Source organism: Physeter macrocephalus, chromosome 20 (assembly GCF_002837175.3).
Source record: "Physeter macrocephalus isolate SW-GA chromosome 20, ASM283717v5, whole genome shotgun sequence".
Lineage (NCBI taxonomy): Eukaryota > Metazoa > Chordata > Mammalia > Artiodactyla > Physeteridae > Physeter > Physeter macrocephalus.
In genome coordinates, this window is record NC_041233.1 from 13,530,941 (window position 1) to 13,538,634 (window position 7,694).

At 44.6% G+C, this 7,694-nt stretch overlaps 1 long non-coding RNA gene across 1 annotated transcript in view; it reads right to left on the minus strand.

Moving 5' to 3' along the window:
• The window catches only part of LOC129391646 (uncharacterized), a 63,977-nt gene extending 56,528 nt beyond the window's left edge, over positions 1–7,449 (minus strand). Inside the window, exon 1 of the long non-coding RNA XR_008616193.1 lies at positions 7,426–7,449. This is a non-coding gene — a long non-coding RNA (uncharacterized lncRNA). The remainder of the gene's footprint in view (positions 1–7,425) is intronic.
• Positions 7,450–7,694: the final 245 nt, after the last annotated feature.

Sequence of the window (7,694 nt, forward strand, 5' to 3'; positions counted from 1 at the left end):
GCGGGCACGTGGGATCTTCCCGGACCAGGGCACGAACCCGCGTCCCCTGCATCGGCAGGCGGACTCTCAACCACTGCGCCACCAGGGAAGCCCCACTCATTTTTTTAAATTAATTTTTATTGGAGTACAGCTGCTTTACAATGTTGTGTTAGTTTCTGCTGTGCAGCAAAGTGAATCAGTTATACATGTACATATATCCACTCTCTTTTAGATTCTTGTCCCACGTAGATCATTACAGAGTACTGAGTGGAGTTCCCTGTGCTATAAAGCAGGTTCTTATTAGTTATCTATTTTATATATAGTACTGTGTATGTGTCAATCCCAATCTCCCAATTTATCCCTCCCCCCTACCTATTCCCCCCTGGTAACCATAAGTTTGTTTTCTATATCTGTGACTCTATTTCTGTTTTGTAAATAAGTTCATTTGTACCCTTGTTTTAGAGTCCACATATAAGCAATATCATATGATATTTGTCTTTCTCTGTCTGACTTACTTCATTCAGTATGACAATCTCTAGGTCCATCCAATTCTCTTATTTCTAATCCAGATATCTCGGGATCTACTTAGTATTTATTTTGTGCCAGTGGAAAAAGAGACCTGATCAACCATTCCCAGTACAAGAGTCCTTTCTTTACGTAAAGTTCATTTAAACAGCCTACTAAACTATGACATTCTGGAGAGTAAAAACTGGTTCTTGTTTACCCAGGCTTCCCCATGTTTGTCTGATATCGCTTAAGTGCCAAATATATTTTGGATAACAGATTACTGATTCAACTAAAAAAAATTCAGTGTTGGAATTCCCTGATGGCACAGTGGTTAAGAATCTGCCTGCCAGTGCAGGGGACACGGGTTTGAGTCCTGGTCCGGGAAGATCCCACATGTCACGGAGCAACTAAGCCCGCGAGCCACAACTACTGAGCCCACATGCCACAACTACTGAAGCCCGCACGCCTAGAGCCCGCGCTCCGCAACAAGAGAAGCCACCGCAGTGAGAAGCCCGCGCACCACAACAAAGAGTAGCCCCCGCTCGCCACACCTAGAGAAAGCCTGTGCACAGCAATGGAGACCCAACGCAGCCAAAAATAAAATATAAATACATAAATTTATAAAAAAAAATAAAATAAGTGGTGTGCTGGAACCAGCTTTCAAGACAGCCAACTCTGTACATCTCTTCCCAACTCCATGTTCACCTCCCACCATCGGCTTGAAATCAACCACGAAGGAAGTATTCTGTTATAGTGTTATTTATAATAAGAAATATATGTTTGGTCTTCAACCCATTCCTGGCCCAGAGTTCCTAAAACCACTGGGATTTCCTAAGTGAGGAGAGCAGTAAAGGTGTCTTGTTATGTTAATGAGCTTCTGGAAAGCTCCTAAGGAAGGGAGGCTGGTTGCCAGTAGAGCCAACCACGTGCTTAGAGGGTTGGGACTGAAAGTCCCCACCCACCCCCTCAACTTCCAGGGAGGGGATAGGGACTGGAAATTGAATCCATCGCCAATGGCCAAGGATTTAATCAGTCATGCCTATGTAATGAGGCCTCCATAAAAACCCAAAAGGAGGGGGTCAGCAGAGCTTCCAGGATGGAGATGGAGCTTCCCTGGGGAGACACAGGGGGACAGTGATGTGCTCCAAAAAGACATGGAAGCTCCGAGCCCTTTCCACAGACTTTGCCCTATGCATCTCTTCCATCTGGCTATTGCTGAGTCATACCCTTTCATAATAAACCGGTAATCTAGTAAGTAAAGTGACTCTCTGACTTTTGTGAGCTGCTCTAGCAAATTAATCAAACCCAAGAAGGGGTCATCGGAACCTCTAATCTATAACCAATTGGACAGAAGCACAGGGGATGAGCTGGGCTCATGACTTGCATCTGAAGTTGGGCAGGGGGTGTGGGGGCAGACTCGTGGAACTAGGCCCTTAACCTGTGGGATCTCATGCTATCTCTGGGTAGACAGTGTCAGAATTGAGTTGAATGACAGGGCACCCTGCTGGTGTCACAGCATTGCTTGCTTAATATGGGGGAAACCCTAAGACCCCCAAATACACACTGGAATTAGTCACCAAAAGTTGTATTTTCCCTACAGAAACAGGCAAGTGCTCTAAATCAGAGCTTTCGGGTTTTGTTTTGTTTTGTTCTTTGAGAGCCAGGTTACCAGCATATCACTGATCATATCTCAAATTTAAGAAAGAAGAAGGGGAGGAGGGGAGGGGGAAGAGGAAAGAGAGGAGGGGGAAGGGGAGGAGGAAAGAAAGAAAACCTAAAGGACCCAAAGAGGCCAAGCAGTTATCCCACGTTCTCCACCTACTAAGTGAAGTGTCTCCACTTTGACTCCCATTCAAATCCCTTGCCTTTGGTGAATGTTCAATTACCAGCCCAGACTCACTGACATGTCCTCTTGCTATTTCTCCTTGGAACTAATAAATTCCTGATGCTCTAACACATCATGAATTGCAAAAAGCAAAATTTCTTTAAAATCAGATTTTCTGGAGAAAATAAACCACTTAAAATAAGCAATACAAAATGAACTTGAAAGTTCTCAACATTTGGAAAAGTATCCTAACATTAGGAATGCCAAAACATGAGTGGGGGAAATGCTTCTGTATCACTTTATTACTAATTATCTCTACCTCTCTTTTAGAGTCTAATTTTTTTTTAATCATAGACTATTTTAGCTGGAATAAACCCTAGAAATAGTTTATTCCAACTCTCTCCTTTTCCCAGTGGAGAAATTGAAGCCCAGGAGATGATAAGATTCTGAGGATCTGGTGCTACTGTTACTTGGGGGATGGGGACTCCATTCCTGGCCTCCTGATTTCACCATCATTGCTCTGTCCATTTCTCAAGCAGACAGGGGTTCCAATCCAGTTTCAGCCCTTACCAACCATAACTTGCACAGCCTTCCTGAAGCTCAGTTTCCTTGTGTATAAAACAAAGACGGGTAATGATTTCTACCCTACAGTTTCTTTTGAAGTACATAGCGTCTACTATGAGAGGCACAAGAAATCACAGCTGTTATTAGTAAAGATGCATATGTCTTCTCTAGCCAATTAAATTCTGAACTTTTTTTTTTTAACATATAAGGATATTTACTTGCAGCACTGTCTGTAGGGGCCAAAAAACTAGAAACAAGGCAAACATTTATTAATAGGGAAATCAGGAAATAAATTATGGTCAATCTACACTGTGAATATGAGGTCGCCATAAACAAGAATAAATTAGACTGCTTTTTCAGACAGTTCTCCATGCCTTTTGGTACACATTTCCATTCTGTGGCACTTTTCAGGGAGGAAATTAGGAAGTATAAGTCTATTTCCTGATGCACCTCTCCTTAAATTCTTAGGTACCTTTATCTACATTTTCTTCCCTTCTTGATTATACACTAAAGGCCAAACTAAATATGAGGCACCTGAATAAATGATACCAAAGATCTAGACATGGAAAATTTTCTGGTGCTGGCTCTCTGTGAGTCTTGTCCTAGGTAAACTCAAAGTCACCTGGATTATGAACTTCTTGACAGTAAAAACCAAGACACTGTGAACCTGGGAGTGCCTTTCACATGATAGGAGTGCAAAGTATTGTTCATATGATTAATGCTCCTCCTAAATCTGAATGCCAGATCCTTCTCAATATTTATCCGTTCATCAAACATGAACTGAAGGCCTACTGTGTGTCCAGCCCTGTGTTTGATGCTAAAGGGCAAAGCTGCAGTGGCAGAGCTTCTTTTTGCCAGATTCCGTATAAAATGTCATGATGTGAAAAAAAGAGGGACAAGAGAAGCCCCACACCTGTAAGCAGATCCTTGGCATTAAGTCATGGCATTACCCAGAGGAGCTACACAGGACAGAAATGCAGTTCCATGCTGGAGGGACAAAATAGCTACTAATCAATCACCATAGTTACCTTTAAAACACTTTGGGAAACAGCCTGCCAAATCAGCCACACACAGTTCTTTAGCCTACACTGGCATCTAAGTTAACTTTCATTCTGCCCCTTTCCTCTACCAGACCAGATCCAAATATTCATGCCCTGCCCAGAAAACAAAATGTATGTTCAGGCCAATTTTTCAACATTTCCCTTTTCTTAATATTATCTGAAAAATGGCAGCAACTAAGCATCACATGATGAAAGAAATACCAAAATAACTTATTTTGTATTTTAAAGCTCTAACTCTAAACACTAGTTCACTTAATCCTTATTTATTAATATAAATTGTCAAGTACTAAAGACAGTTTCTTCTAAGAAAAATACCACTTCTACTCAGTTCTGAACAAACATAACTTTCATGTTACGTGTGTTTGCTTTCTTCTCACCCAACATAAGACACTTACTAGTTAATCCATACAGGACCATCCCAAGAGAGGAAATTCAGGAGTAATTTCCATAAAACATCAAAGAATTGGTTCTATTTTGGTGTTGTTGATCTCACTCCCATGGTCAAACAGGAGCCTGATTGGTTCCAGGAAAAACCTATGTCCTTTGGAACAGACAAATCCATTGGAAGATACAGTTTGCCCTCTGTATCAAACACAAAGGGACAAGTGTCCAAGGTGTAATGCAACCATGAGTATAGATTTTGAAGATTTATCACATCCTTTAGGGTCCAATCAGGAAAAAGATACTCAAACAGATACTGCACCTAACTTTGATAGAACGTTCAATCTATAACCACAGCTGTGCCTCTAGTACTTAAAACCATGGCTAATAGAAAGCACACAATATCAAAATAACTTTTAAAATTATATCATATATAGAAGTCAATTAAAAATTTTTTAAGCTGTTTTCACATATTGACATGGGATGAAAATGAAAAATCGCAATTAAATGGCCCTACTGTTCCAGGTACCTTAACATTAACCCAACATCTCACTGGCATTTACATTTGCAAGATCCAAGGGTAGATTTATGTGAACAACAACCCAGTCAATACAGACACGGAAAGGTTACTTCAGATCTGATTACATCATGAATAACCTTGATCTTTTCAGAAGGGTAGACTTTAATAAGTTTGGAGACATTGTAGCAAGGCTAAACATTCCACTTACAATTCATTGACTCAGAACCATTCTTAAGTAAAGGCGTCAGGTACCTGGTCTCACCAATTTCAGGTATTTATTCAAAAAAGTAAAAATGCCATTTTTATAAGCTAGAATTTCACATGACCACCAACGTGGATTATAATGATTTCCTATAACCACAGTAACACATTCTATAAAAATATACAAACATTTTGTGCATAAAATAATGGATAACTTTTAAATATAGATGTTATTACGTGGAAATTAACCTAAGAACAACCACTGAGAGTCCAGAACAATTATATTATTTTCAATTACCAAATTATTATTCTAGAATTAGGCAGACTCACTTGCTCAATGCATTAACACTGTAAAAGGGGGAAAAACTGAAGTACTGAATAAAGGAAAACGACAGCCCTAATGTAACCACTGCCACAAAAATGCAAACAAATCCACAGTGTCTCTTTGGATTCCAAAACACACCATTGGTCTTTATATTGTCTGAAGGACCCTGAGCCACATTTCCTGCTATGGAGCCTCACACATCACTGTGCAGATTATGAAACTGATATTTATTTATGCTTTATCAAAAAGAACAGCAAGAACTGGCATAAACGGTTCATCATAAATAACCATCTAACTACCGTCCAGATTCACAACTCACTTATTCATCCTCCACGGATTTGAGAACTAAGAGAAGTCAGCCCTCTAGATATGAGTAGCTGGATTGAAGATATTCAGTGGATTGCTCGATTTCAGCCCGCTTTTGTTTCAGAGCTGTGGTTTTAACTTTACATTCACTTTCAATATTGAAAATTTGCTTCCTTAAAGATGCATCCATTCGAGCCCAGGTCAGCAGATTAGAAAGATGCCTAAACTGCTCTGCCAGCAATCCATGTCCACTCTGAGACTGTCTCCCTCTGGTTTTCCTACTAGAACCTTCTTGTGATGGCCTACCCTCCCGGAAAAAGTTCTGGTATCACCCTAGCACGTCTCCTGGCTGTGCTTTTACCAGAAAGCCACCTCTTCCAAAATCAGACAAGCCACCCTTGCTCTCAAAAAAGCAAAATTAAAACTCAGAATCGAGGTAGCAATAAAAACCACCAATAGCTTCTGTCAAGACTTAAAAGTCTTCTTTTGAAGACCTTCCCTTGATTCCCTAAGGATTTTTAGAGATGACAACTGAAGGAAAGATATGATAGGGGCTAGGAGATTTGTGTGTTTCAAGGGCAATTCCACGTAACTTGAAACTAGGTAAACTACTGCTTTCAAGGCTATGCAAACGTGCCTCGGTTTTTGGAACGGTAATATTTCTCTTTTTTCCTAAAATAGGTAATGTATGCACACGGTTTAAAAAAAGAAAAAAAAAGTCCCAAAAGGTATGTGAAACTGAGTCTCCCTCCCACGCGTCCCCCAGCTCCCCTCCCAAGGACAACTACTAAGTCCTCCTTCCGTAGGCCTTCTATGCACATGCAAACATACGCGCGCGTTTTACACCAATTACCCTCTATTACACACACACACACACAGTGGCAGCTGCAAAACTGCTACTAAACGCCTCTGGGCTTAAAGGTGGCAATCTGCTCAGGGGTGTGGGGTGGGAGGAAGGAGACCTATCTTGAAGCTGCGTTTTGCACATCACGCACCCACTTTTCACTTCGAGGGTGTTTTACTTGCGCGCCAAGGCAAGGCTCTCAAAGATCAGGGGAGGAGGTAAACGCACCTCAAGCCACCGCTTAGCACTGCAGTCCCTATCCGCACTGGCCTGCACTTTTTCTACGTCCCCATCTTTAAAGTAGATTTTGTAGTCTCACTGGGTTAAATGAAGTATCTCGACTCACCTTCAGAAAAGAAAGGGAGGCGAAAAAAAAAACAGCCTAACTCTGAAGGTAACTTTCAGAACCAGGTGATTTCCTTCCTCCCCGCCAACGTGGGCAGCCGACTTCGCTCGTGTCCTGAGGACGGGTTCAGCCTGGCACGGAGTCGGAGGGGCGAGCCGAGAACACAGAAGCCCAAAGACGGGAGACCGAGGCGAGGGCGTCCCGAGCCCCGGGCCGCGCTTTTCCTCTAGACAAATGCTTCCCAGCGGGAGCCCCGCACTTTCGGGCCCTCCCTCCTTCCCCGGGATGCTCGCGCGCGCGCCGGGGCGGACTGCGAGCTCCCGCCTCTGCCCGCGGCCGCAACTTCGGTCCCGCGCTCTCGGGCGCAGCCGGACCCCCAGCGGCCGCAGGGACCGGGTCCCCTCCGCTCGCCTCGCCGGCTCCGCCCGGCACCCCCAGGAGAGCAGGGCTCCCGGCGGCGCCCCCGCGCGCGCCCGCCCCTCCGGCTCCCGGGACCCCCGCCCCGGGCCCCCCGCGCGCCCCCGCCGGGCAGGAAGCCACAGGTAGGGGGGCGGCGCGGCGCTCACCTGCGCAGGAGGGGTGCTCTCGGCGCCGGCCGGAGACGAGGAGGCGGAGGAGGCCATGTTGTGAAGCAGCGGCGGCTCCTTCCAGAAACTCCGCTCTCCCCTCCCCGCCCCGCTCCTCCGGCCCCCAAACGTGAGACTTCTCGGAGAAAAGTTCGGCGGCGCCTCAGGAACGCCGAGCGCGGCCCCGCGGCGCCCGCCCCGCGCGGCGTCTCCTCCCCCTGCCGTATCCGCAGCGCCCGCCAGGTGCCCGCCCGGGGCCGGTGCGCGGG